This window comes from Leopardus geoffroyi, chromosome C2 (genome assembly GCF_018350155.1).
Source record: "Leopardus geoffroyi isolate Oge1 chromosome C2, O.geoffroyi_Oge1_pat1.0, whole genome shotgun sequence".
NCBI lineage: Eukaryota > Metazoa > Chordata > Mammalia > Carnivora > Felidae > Leopardus > Leopardus geoffroyi.
The window spans coordinates 6,169,886-6,183,222 of NC_059333.1; the positions used below are offsets into that span (position 1 = coordinate 6,169,886).

General features: G+C 49.5%; 1 protein-coding gene across 2 annotated transcripts in view; it reads right to left on the reverse strand.

The window, feature by feature from the left end:
- Window positions 1-9,640, reverse strand: part of B3GALT5 (beta-1,3-galactosyltransferase 5) — a 40,486-nt gene extending 30,846 nt beyond the window's left edge. For both annotated transcript variants that reach the window (XM_045501339.1, XM_045501338.1), the window contains exon 1: window positions 9,525-9,640. The gene's annotated coding sequence lies outside the window, so the exon portion shown is untranslated. The remainder of the gene's footprint in view (window positions 1-9,524) is intronic.
- Window positions 9,641-13,337: the final 3,697 nt, after the last annotated feature.

Sequence of the window (13,337 nt, forward strand, 5' to 3'; positions counted from 1 at the left end):
GACGTTGAACCCACTGAGCCACCCAGGTGCGCCCCTCACTTCCTAAACTTTTGAAGTTAGACACAGCCATCTGGGTTTTTCCAGCCAGTGAAATCAGAGCTGAAGTGGTGAGATAGTTCACGGCAGGTGCTCGACTTTCTAGCTCTCTCTTCTCTGCTTTTGCAAGTACATCTTGATAGAAACATGCCATAAGATCCAAATGGCAGAAAATGACAAATCACTGTATGAAGGGCAGCTGCGTCGAAAAGTAGCTTGGATCAGCAACAGACTTTACCTCTGTGAAAATAAACGTACAGCATTAAGATCTGAGATTTGGGGGCTGTTTGTTACTATGGCATAACCTGGTCTACTGGGTCTGATACAATATTGTCTGCAAATCAGAATAGCTTAGTTTCTTTTCTGGTCTTTGCATTGGCTAGAACCTCAAGTACAATGTTTAATAAAAGCAGTGATAATGACAACCCTGTCTTGCTCTTGACTTTAGTGGGGATTCTTTTAAGTTTCACCATGAATATGATGTTTATGTTAGGCGTCTGATAAATACCTTTGGCAAATTAAGAAAGTTCCCTTCTTGGGGTGCCTGGGTGGCTCAGTCGGTTGGGTGTCCGTACGACTTTGGCTTGGGTCATGATCTCTCAGTTGGTGGGTTTGAGCCCCTCATAGGGCTCTGTGCTGACAGCTCGGAGCCTGGAGCCTGCTTCAGATTCTGTGTCTCCCTCTCTCTCTGCCTCTCCCCCACTCACATTCTGCCTCTGTCTCTCTCAAAAATAAATAAACAGGGGCGCCTGGGTGGCTCAGTCGGTTGAGCGTCAGACTTCAGCTCAGGTCACGATCTCGCGGTTCGTGAGTTCGAGCCCCACGTCGGGCTCTGTGCTGACAGCTCAGAGCCTGGAGCCCGCTTCGGATTCTGTGTCTCCCTCTCTCTCTGCCCCTCCCCCACTCACATTCTGCCTCTGTCTCTCTCAAAAATAAACATTAAAAGAAATTTTAACATTCCCTTCTTTATTATGATTTAGTGCAGAGTTTTATTGATTCATTTATTTTTGGTTACATCTTTTGAGGTAATCATGCATTTCTTCCCTCCTTGAATTTATTGATATAGTATATTAATAAAAACCGGATATATTATTTAGGAACATTTCACTTGTGTTTAGAAGAGATACTGGGTTTTTTTAGAAGAGAACCTATTAATTCTTTTTTTTACCATCTCTTTCTGAAGTGGAGAACTTTTCTGTTTTCTATAATAGCTTGCACAATAGAAAGAGTGGTTTTTTGCTGTGCCTTTAAAATTTAGTGTTCACCCCTAAATCTTTGGGGGGTTGTTGTCTTTTCAGGATGGGAGCAGGCAGAATTCTGATTACAAATTCAGTATCTTTAGTGTTATTTTTTACTCAGGTTCTATTTCTTCTTCAGTGAACTTTGTTATTTGTGATTTTTTACAAAATGATTTTATCTAAACTTTGAAATGTATTGGCATAAAGTTGTCCATAATATTCTGATTTAAAAAGGTTGTTTCTCTGTGCTTGTGGATATTCTTTATTTTTAATCTGGTTTATTTGTGTTCCTTTTCTCTTTTTGGTTCAATCTTCCTAGGCTTTATGTTGTTGGTTTTTCTTTTCTTTCTTTTTTTTTTTTTTTAATGTTTACTCATTTTTGAGACAGAGAGAGACAGAGCATGAACAGGGGAGGGTCAGAGAGACAGGGAGACACAGAATCTGAAGCAGGCTCCAGGCTCTGAGCCATCAGCACAGAGACCGATGCGGGGCTCGAACCCACAAACCGTGAGATCATGACCTGAGCCTAAGTCAGACACTCAACTGACTGAGCCACCCAGGCGCCCCTGTTGTTGGTTTTCCTAACAAACATTTTTTGAGTCTGTAGCTACCGCTGTTTGTTTTATTCTCTATTTCATTCACTGCTACTCATATCCTCATTTTCCCCCTTCTCTTGCCTTTGGAATGTTAACTGCCGTTTTCCAGCCTCTTGAATTAAATGCTTAATATATTTTAAATCCTAACTCATCTATATGTTTGAAATACTTCATACTCTGGGGAAAAAATTTACCAAAAACAAGCTACATTCTGAATTCGGAGGCAGTTTGAACCCCAAGGGTACCCTGAAAACAACTTGTGATACAATTACAGGACACATAGAGACTAAACCCACCAATCACAATTAGCCATACCTCCTCCTTCAGATCCTCAGGCAACAGAAAGGCAGAGAAAACATGATATATCCAGAACACAGATTAATAAAGGTCCAAGGCAAACACGGTTCTCCCATTAGGAGAGATGCAATCCAAGATCATTCACTCAATTTATATCTGAAGGTCTAGCTGAATCTGCCCTTCTCAAATACACTTGACATCAAGAGAGATAGCAGCTAAGCATAAAACTATAGAGAAGGGACAGCAAAGGGAAGGGAATGTGCAAAAGACAAATGAAGAAACCAGTCTGGACGAAAATACGTCCCGGAAGTAGGTTACGAGTTTCCCCATAGGTCCTCGTGATACTCCGTGAACACAAGGCAAGTATCCCCGGATGGATGGATACTTCTCCAACCCTGGCTCCACGTCTAGTCTTGAGGTTGATTTGCAATATTTCATGAGAAAGTGGGATGATTACTACTGTAAACAATGATTTTAAAAGCTGTCGGTGTAACACCACGCACTTTAAGCTTTAAAAAGATTGACCGCACTCCAAGCTAAAAAAAAGAAAAGAAAAGAAAAAAAAAAGCATTTACAACAAATGATTTGCGGCTACAAGACGTTAAGAACAGGAAACCAGCAAAGCAAGATGACAATGAGAAAGCATGGGATTACAAGGAGACACTGCAGAGCTCAGGAAACATATGGAGACAAACCACCACTACAGACCAAAAAATATGAGACAGATAGCAAGAAACAGAACAGACAGTTGTAAGCTTACACAGTAAGGTCCAAGAACGGCTTCAGATCATCAAGAGGGTCAGAGGTTCAACAAAAGGGTCAGGCACCAAAAGTGAGACAACAAATTAAATACTGTGCTCCTGACATTAATAATTCTATTACAGCAATTCTGCTGTTGTACAAAATTGCTTGGGCACTTTTTTTTTTTTTTTTTTTTTTTTAGCAATTACCTTTAAAACCAGGGTGCGTTTATTGTTTTAATTCAACAAAAGAAAACTAGTTTTGTTGCCCTATCTTCATGCCTCATTCTGGACCTGAAACAATCTTTCAAAAAAAAAATTTTTTTTTTAACACTTATTTATTTTTGAGAGACAGAGTGAGCGAGCACGAGTAGGGGAGGGGAGAGAGAGGGAGACACAGAATCTGAAGCAGGCTACAGGCTCTGAGCTATCAGCAAAGAGCCCGACATGGGGCTCGAACCCATGAACCATGAGATCATGACCTGAGCTGAAGTCAGATGCCCCTTTAAATATTTTTTAATGGGGGTGCCTGGGTGGCTCAGTCAGTTAAGCATCTAACTTTGGCTCAGGTCATGATCTCATGGTTCATGGGTTCAAACCCCATATTGGTCTCTGTGCTGACAGCTCAGAACCTGGAGCCTGCTTCAGATCTGTGTCTCCCTCTCTCTCTGCCCCTCCCCCACTCGTGCTGTGTTCTCTTTCTCTCTCTCTCAAAAATAAACATTAAAAAAATTTTTTTAATATTTTTTATTGGGGGGGGGCAGAGAAAGAGAGGGAGACACAGAATCCGCCGAAGCAGGCTCCAGGCTCTGAGGTGTCAGCACAGAGCCTGACTCAGGGCTCGAACTCACAGACTGCGAGATCATGACCTGAGCCAAAGTCAAATGCTTAACCGACTGAGCCACTCAGGCACCCCCAGGAATTCTTAATAGGAAACTTATACTTACATCATAATTGCTTATTGTTTTTTTTTTAATTTTTAAATATTTATTTTTGAAGGAGAGAGACAGAGCATGAGTGGGGAAGCAGGGGGCAGAGAGAGAGGGAGACACAGAATCGGAAGCAGGCCCCAGGCTCTGAGCTATCAGCACAGAGCCCGATGCAGGGCTTGAACTCACGGACTGCAAGATCATGCTGCAAGCTGAAGTCCAACGCCTAACTGACTGAGCCACCCAGGGGCCCCTGGACCCGAAGCAATCTTTAAAAAAAAATGTTTTATGTTTTGCTTTATTTTTGAGGGGGCGAGGGGCAGAGAGAGAGAGACACATAATGCGAAGCAGGCTCCAGGCTCTGAGCTGTCAGCACAGAGCCCAATGTGGGGCTCGAACTCACAAACACCACGATCGTGACAGGAGTTGAAGTCAGAGGCTCAACAGACTGAGCCACCCAGGCGCCCCTGGACCCGAAAAAATCTTGTGCGGCATGGTAAAACCACGGTAAAGTGCTTGGCAGAAAACGACCAAATAATAACAATAATGGCTCTAACTTATGTAGCTCTTGTTCATATCCTGGCACTGTTCTAAAGCTTTATTCATATGGAACCATTTAATCCTCCTAACCGCCCCCAACTATGAAATGAGCCCTCTTCTCTTGGATTTCAATGGAGGAAACTGAGGCACAAAGAAACTAAGTAACATACCCAAGGTCACACAAGTGCCTGGCAGAGCTGGGCTGTGAAATCAGGCATCTGGATCCAGAGCCCAAGCCTTTCCTCTCTCCATGCGTGCTTGCCGAATGAGCAAATGGATGATTAGCTACTTTACGTACCCAACTTGGTCCCAAATGACTTCAGGTTAAAAAAAAAAAAAAAAATCCTGGTGAATCTGTTTTCAAACAAGTCTCATTACCCAACAGCCAAATCTCCCAATTCTGGGTTTCAAGTGAAGGCCACATGGAAGATAAGTCATCTTAGCCACCCCCTCTTCAGGCACAGGCTCGGATACCTCTGCTCCCTTGCAGGCAAAAGGAAACGTCTCATTAAAATCCACGGGAGAGCAGCCACAAAGCCTGAAGGAACCCCCGTCCTTGGGCTAGGGGCAAAGGAATAGGGCCTGGAATTGGGCCGCTGAGAGGAGCCCTTACCCACTCGAGGGGCCTCCCTGGGGACAAAGAAGGGAAGCAGAGGGAGGGGGGACAGAGGGAGGAAGGTCGGGAGGGTACCACAGGAGGTCCCAAGCCTGGGGTCTCCCAAGGGGACCAATGAAAGAGAGGAGCAGAAATAAGGCTCCTGGGAGGAGCCCCTGGCTGAATGTTGACAGTTATGCTCAGGTGGATAGAGATGTGGTAGTTCAAGGTCAGTCAAGCTCATCCTCGCCAGCATCCCAGTCATCTGGGGAAAGAGGCTGACAAGGACCAAGCAGCGTTTTATGGTCACTGGAACCGGGATTCAGGATCAGGATCTAGTCCTGGCAGAAGACTAAGTCGAAATTTGATCTGAAGCCCAGTCAAATGGACAAGCATCCTGGGGAGACAAAGAGTTCCCCTGGGACACCAGCGCCTGGCTCAGGGCCCAAGGCCAACTCCAGGCTCAGGAAGGCAGCGATGAGGCCCCCGAAACCCTTCCAGGATTGATCCAAACTGGCCGGGGTCTCAGCTGCCAGTCCAGCAGGACTGAGGAAGAAGGGCTGCCCACTGGTGTCCCCTGATGAACGATGAGACTGGCACCTGTTCGAGGAGGAGTGGTCACATATATAGACGCTCATAAAATCAGACATCAACAGTGGTCCTTGTTTATTCAAAGTACCTACTTAGGAATCCTACAAAAGAGGGGCACCTGGGTGGCTCAGTCGGTGAGGCATCCAACTTCAGTTCAGGTCATGATCTCATGGTACACGAGTTCAAGTCCCACAGCAGGCTCTATGCTGACAGCTCAGAGCCTGGAGCCTGCTTTGGATTCTGTGTCTCCCTCTCTCTCTGCCCTTCCCCTGCTCAAGCTCTCTCTCTCTCTCTCAAAAATAAACATTAAAATAATTAAAAATAAGGGGTGCCTGGGTGGCTCAGTGGGTTAATCATCCGACTTCGACTCAGGTCATGATCTCAAGGTTTGTGAGTTCAAGCCCCGCATCGGGCTCTGTGCTGACAGCTCAGAGCCTAGAGCCTGCTTGGGATTCTGTGTCTCCCTCTCTCTCTGTTCCTCCCCCACTCGCACTCTGTATCTCTCTCTCTCTCTCTCAAAAATAAAGATTAAGAAAAAATTTTTTAATTAAAAATAAATTTAAAAAGAAAGAAATCCCACAAAAGAAACGGCGCTCATGTTCTGGAACCTTTGCAAAGACAACACTGTCCTTGTCAATGTTTCGAGATAACTTAGCGAGGTAGCTTTCTGCTCTGAGTTGCAGATGCAGGAGCTAAATGTCAACGGACCACACAAGTTTAGTTATTTTTTAGTTGACCTAACGAAGGAAGCATAAAAAATGAACTGACTTGGAAAGGAAAAATTGAAAGGAGACAGAAAACAGGTCTCAATAGGTAAGCAGCCATTCCTTAAAGAAAAGATAGATGTCCGTATTTTTTTCTACCACGCTGTACGTTACATCCCCAGGACTATTTATCTTGTAACTGAAAATTTGTACCTTTTCATGCCTTTCACCCATTTTCCCCCACCCACCCGCATACCACCTCTGGCAATATGTTCTCTGCATCTACGAGTTCAGTTTGGGGTTTGTTTGTTTTTTTTTTTTTTTTTTAGATTCTGCACCTACGTGAGAGCATTTGTCTTTCTCTGATTTATTCCACTAAAAGGAAGATATTAAAAGCCGTCTTTGAAACAATTTGTGTATTACATGCACCTGTTTAAGAAGAAACACGATTTGGGGCGCCTGGGTGGCGCAGTCGGTTGGCGCAGTCGGTTGAGCGTCCGACTTCAGCCAGGTCACGATCTCGCGGTCCGTGAGTTCGAGCCCCGCGTCGGGCTCTGGGCTGATGGCTCAGAGCCTGGAGCCTGTTTCCGATTCTGTGTCTCCCTCTCTCTCTGCCCCTCCCCCGTTCACGCTCTGTCTCTCTCTGTCCCAAAAATAAAAATAAACGTTGAAAGAAGAAGAAACACGATTAAAGAGGTGCGCCTACAAGACTATATAACTTAACTAAAATGTTTTATTACGTGTGAGGATGAGTAGAATCAGTATGTATTTACCCACAAATGTGACCCTAGGAATTTCCATCTATAAAATACCCTAAGGCCCTCCCACCTCCAGGATTCATGGGAATACGATGTCTCCCCCGATGTCTTCATTAAATTTGCTTCCTGCATCTCAGGAAGCAAGGGCAGAAACAGCAAATGAAGGAGGCGTGGACGGGGGCGGTGATGTTAACATTTACAACAGGCAAATACCTAACAGGGACTTTTAGAAGCTTCTCATGGTAACACAAAGGAAGGGTGACAGGTAAGTTCACGACATCTGATTACTGCAGAGCAAACTCAAGAGTTTTCTATTGGAAGCTGTATTTATCCCCAACAAGTCAGAGATCTACACAGAAATTAAAAAAAAAAAAAAAAGTGAAGCCGGAATAGGATAAAAAAAAAGTCAGGTGCAGGGTAAACTGCACACATTTAACACACACACACGTGCACACGCACAAACGTGACTGGTGGAGACATTATGAGAAACACTTATTATAAAATCATTAGGCAGCTCACCGCACTTAGGAACGACCTAAAGAGATGTCCTTCTCATCCTGTCCACAAAGCCAAACCCCCTCCTGTGGCTCCTTCAAGAAGCCTCTGAAACCTCCTGCCGTCAATCCTCCACAAACCCCACTGCAAGGAGCCACCCCTCCCCCCACCTCCTCCAGCACGCCAGGGGGTCGGGTTTGTTTGTTTCTCAGGTTGGGTTACTCATTTCAACCGTAGCATGTTTCCATCCCAAGGTAATTTTCCCCATCCTATGTTTGCACTGTGCCCACCTCTCAACACCACTTCCTCAAGTGTGTGGTGTGAGCAGAGATAACACTTTGTACATGGATATAGTGTTATCAGTAGCAGAGGTAATAATAATGGCCCAATTAAAAACTGGGCAAGGGACCTGAATAGACATTTTTCCAACGACATCCAAATGGCCAACACGTACATGGAAAGATGCTCAACATCACTCGTCATCAGGCAATGCAAATTGAAACCACAATAACCTGCTGTGTGTTAGGATGCCTATTATCAAAAAGACAAGAGATAACAGATGCTGGCCAGAACGTGGAGAGAAGGAAACCCTGGAGTACTGTCGGTAGGAATGCAAACTGGCACGGCTACTCTAGAAAATACAGACGTTCCTCAAGAAAGCAAAAATGGAGCATATGATCCAGCAATCTCACTTCTTAGCACATAATCCAAAGGAAACCAAAACATTATCTCAGAGAGGTATCCGCACTCCCATCCACACTTCAGCAGTACTCACAATATCCAAGGTACAGAAACAACCGGTGTCTGTGGACAGATAAAACAGACACAGAAAATGTGATGTATGCATACAACTGAACGGTGTTCAGTCTTTAAAAAGAAGAAAATCCTGCCGACTGGACAACACGAATGCACTTGGATGGCACGGTGCTAAGTAGGAAGAAGAGAAAGAAAGAAAGAAAGCCAGATAAAGACAAATACTGCAGGCGGAATTAAAAAAAAAATAAAATAAAATGGGACGCCTGGGTGGCTGAGTAGGTTAAGCTTCCCACTTCAGCTCAGGTCATGATCTCACAGTTGGTGGCTTCAAGCCCCACGTGGGGCTCTGCGCTGACAGCTCGGAGCCTGGAGCCTGCTTCGGATTCTGGGTCTCCCTCTCTCTCTTTGCCCCCTCCCCCTCGTGCTCTATCTCTCAAAAATGAATACACATTAAAAAAAATAAAAATAAAAAAGCGGAACTCACAAGAAGAGAATAGAAAAGTGGTTGCCAGGGGCTGACGCTGGGAAAACAGGTAACCGGTTGGAGGATGTAGGTAATATCATGAGCATAACTGCTAACACTGTGTCGTATAGTTTAAATGTGATGAGAGTAGAACTTAAATGTTCTCACCAAAAAAAAAAAAAAAAAAGGCAAGGTGAATTTTTTAAAAAAATAAATACACTGTTAGACCAAGTTTTTATTTATTTTTTTAAAAATTCACCTTGCTTCACTGTTAGACCAAGTTTTATGAAATCTGATGTGTAACCATTTTCTTTTCCTTAATTTAAAAAGAAAAAAGAAAACAGGACAAGCCTGCAGAACCCGCGCTCCTCCTAAGCGCTGGGCAGTCAAAAGCGCCCGGGCGCGCCCGCGTCAACCCCGCGTCCTCCGCTCCCAGCCCCCGCTGCCCCCGCAGGTCCCGCGTCCCCGGAGCCTCCTGCACCCCGGAGCCCCGCTCTCCCACTTCCAGGTCCCCGGCTCCGGCACCTCCCGGAACCCCCTCCCGCGTCCCTCGCGACCCCCTCACGCCCGCACCTCCGCGTCCCCCTGCGCCCGCGCCCCCCCCCACCCCTGCACCTCCCACGTTCCCTGCGCCCCCTGCGCCGGCGCCCCCCCGCACCTCCCGCGCCCACGCTCCCCGCACCCCAGCACCTCCCGCGTCCCCTGCGCCCGCGCCCCTGCACCCGCGCTCCCCCCACCCCCGCGCCTCCCGCGTCCCCTGCGCCCGCGCCCCCTCCCCCGCCTCACCGGGCGCCCCGCACTCCCCCGAGGCCCGGCTGCAGCCGCGGCGAGCTCAGAGCCGCATTGCGGCCGGCACAGCCAGGGGCGCGCGGCCAGTCTTCGCAGGCACCGGGTCCAGGCCGAGGGCGGCTTTCCCCTCCGCGCGGCATTTAGGAGGTGGGAGGAGCGGCGCGGCGAGGCGCCCGGGAAATCTGATAGGTGAGGCGGCGGGCGGGCGGGCGGGGACGCGGGGGCGGGGAGGGGCGGGGGGTGGGGGCGCCCCGGATCTCCGCCCCCCTTCCCCTCGCGCCCGGCGCGGGGCGGGGGGGGCGGCGGCGGGACCACCCGGCGGAGCGCCGGCGGAGGGGGCGGGGGCCGCGTGCGGCGTTCCGCCTCCGTAGCCCCGAGGGGAAGAGCATCCTTCGCGGGGTGGCAGACTTTCGGGAGGGTGGAACTTGCTCACATCCCCTTAGGCCGATTCTTTGCGTTCACCCTCCTGGCCTCCCGGGGGACCGTCCCAAAGTGAACTCGAACACTCTGTACCGGGCAGGCAGTGCGGCCCTGTGCTTCTCAAACCCGAGTTGCCTCCAGAAAGGATACCCTCCCCACCCCCCCCCACCCCCTTCAGGCTATTTTTGTCGCCAACGGTTTGATTAGCAGCAAGAAGAGAGGTCTGCTAACGGAATGGGGAGTTTGGGGGGCTGTGTAAGCCTTAGGACAGCCAGATGAAGTAGGTACTATTCCCATTCCCCATTTCACGGAGGAGGCAACTGAGGCCCAGAGCAGGTAATGACTAGAGGAAGGTGAGCAGACGAATAGTGACATATAGATGTGGTGTCATGGGGACCCCCGCCTAACCTAACATGTATTTTTTTTAAGAGTTGGAGACACATCACCGATCATCTAATTCCATGGTTGTCGCCTCTGGCTGCAGAGTAACATCCCCTGAAATCCCAGGGCCCAGGCCCTACCCAGACCAAATTAATCCAGCATCTTTCCCTTAATCTCGTATCTGCAGTGCCTCCCGAGGATGCCAGGCCTGATTCCGCCCCCCCCCCCACCCCAAGACTAGCATGCTTCTTCTTGCACAAAGATGAAGTAAACTGATGTGGAGGAGAGGGGTGGACAAGACCCCAAAATAATTCAGTGAGCTGGAGTGCCAAAGCCTTTCTGAAAGGTTGGGCATCCGTCCAGAGTTTGCAAGCAGAGGCCCCCCCAGGGGGGAGCCGGGAGCCTCAGCGGGGTGGAGGGAGGGCAGCCTGCGAAGAGGCTGATGAGTAAGAACATAGTAGCAATGTAGCACAAAGACCAGCCTGGATGATTAAACTCCCCCGTGCTTCTGCGCGGTTCCCGGCTTTTAGACAGCAGTTTCCTGGGGTAACCAAATGGCCTGGTGCACTCGAAGCTGAGCGCTATTAGCCGGCGGAACCAGGCAGGATGCAGCCCAGGGAGCCATCAGGTGGGACCAACCCAGAGGGTGAAGGAGATGAAGCCGGTCCTCACACACTCCCCTGCCCTTTCCCTGAGTCCCCTCCCACATCCTTAGATTCCCAGGCTCAGCCGACTGGCTTCTGGCATCCTGGGGGACTGGGTCCCAGGGCAGGTGGCCTGGGGAGGAACGGACACTGTTCCAGCACCAGGTGAGGAGAGCGTCTTCCCAGCAGAGGAAGGGCCCTCAGACAGGCATTCGCCTGCCCAGTGGCTCAGTATTACCATGTGGAAATGGGCAAATAGAACAGGGCAGACCAGGGGTGCCTGGGTGGCTTGGTGGGTTAAGCGTCCGACTTCGGCTCGGGTCATGATCTCACAGGTCTGTGAGTTCGAGCCCCGCGTCGGGCTCTGTGCTGACCACTCAAGAGCCTGGAGCCTGTTTCAGATTCTGTGTCTCCCTCTCTCTCTGCCCCTCCCCTGTTCATGCTCTGTCTCTCTAAGTCTCAAAAATAAATAAACGTTAAAAAAAAAATTAAAAAAAAAAAAAAAAGAACAGGGCAGACCAGGTAGGGAGGTGCACACCAACGGCACAGCCTTGGACACGTCAGGAAAATGAAAGCACCGTCCCAGGGGCGGGAGCCCGTAGTTAAGACTCTGACCTTAACTGCGAGACCTTAGCAAAGACCTTGCTCTGTCCCTTTCACCAGGGGGTGGGTCTCAGCTGTGAGCCATGCAAGCTTCCTCGCTGGATGCTCTTCCCTACCCCCACCCCACACCCGCTCCAGAGCAGGGACCCCGTGACTGCCGGCCCAACGTCCAGCCTTACAGGCTGCTGAGACCCACAACAGGAATTTGCACCATCAGTGTAGACAGCGGGGGGTCAGAGGTTGTTGTGGAGACTGTTCTGCATGTTGTAGGGTATTTAGCAGGATCCCTGGCCTCTGTCCACTAGATGGCAGCAGCATACACACGCTCACACACAGTTGTCTTCAGACCTTGCCCCTTGTCCTGCCCCGAGTTGGGAACAGTTGCTCTAATAGGAAGGAAGGGGACCAAGTGCTCCACAGATCACTATAGAATACAGTTTTTTTTTTAATGTTTATTTATTTTTGAGAGAGAGAGAGAGCGAGCAGGTGAGGGGCAGAGAGACAGGAAGACACAGAATCCGAAGCAGGCTCCAGGCTCTGAGCCGTCAGCACGGAGCCTGACAACATGGGGCTCAGACCCACAAACTGTGAGATCACGAACTAAGCCGAAGTCGGACGCCTAACCGACTGAGCCACCCAGGCGCCCCCAGCACACATATTTCTTAGTGATGCCCACACAAAAGGGCCAATTTGCAGATTGGAACCGTTGTGCTACATCACGGGGCCCCTGGCCAAAGTCCCATTCCTCCGGTCACACCAGCCTTCTCATGCTCCTTGAACAGACTGAGCTCATCCCCAGTGCAGATCTGTTCACCTCCTCTTCCCTCTGTCTGGAATGTTCCTCGCCCAGATATTCATGGGACTGTCCCTGGCTTCATTCATCTCTCTGCTCCAATGCCAGGTCCCAGGCAGGCCCTCCCTGAGCACCCAGGCACCCACACTGCCCTGCTCTGTCCTTCCATGTCCTGTTAACCCCGCCCCGTCCTGCCTCGCTGCCTGACATCATAGACCATTTGTTTCATTCTGTGTGCTCTGCCTCCCCTTGCAGAATAGGACTTTAAGGCAGACCACCGCATCCCCAGCAGAGGGCCCGGCACCCAGTGGATGCTTGAGCAATACTTGTTGAATGAATAAGTGGGAAGATGGACAGAAGCGTGTGCAGTGGCTGGAAAGAGTGGAGAAAGCAGAGAGGTCAAATGCCCATGGGTTGGGTCTTGGGAGTTGTGAGAGGCGGAGAGCGATCCTTCCCCTCCTCATGTAGGCCAGTGACGACTGGTGCGGGGAGGACAGTTTGCCTACATCGAACCCATCTCAGAGAGCTTAAGGCCACTGCCAGCGGGAAAATCCTGCGTTTCTGATTAAACAGCCTGGCTGGAAGTGACATTCTGGCTGAGACCCCCAAGGACCCTCATGCAAATTAACAGACCGATCGGAGGTTCCTGGAGGCCTGGAAAACGGTGTCCCAAGGAGCCCGCTGTACTAATTCGAACTGTGGTGCCGGGAAGGTTTTTCAGGCCCCCAGCAGCGTAATGAGACGTTAAACAAAGTCATCACGGAGCAAAGGGAAGCGCTGTCGGAACTGAGCTCCAGAGCTCAGCGGAAAAGACGGCTGGTGTACATGCGGGCTGTGGGACGGACCCTTCCGGGGACACCCTACCCACGTGGCCCGCAGGAGCCCGCCCGCCTAGGCTGACCACACTGAGGTTGCCTGTTCCCCCACTGGGGGTGGGGGGGAAGCTGCAGCTCTAATTGTCAAGTGCAG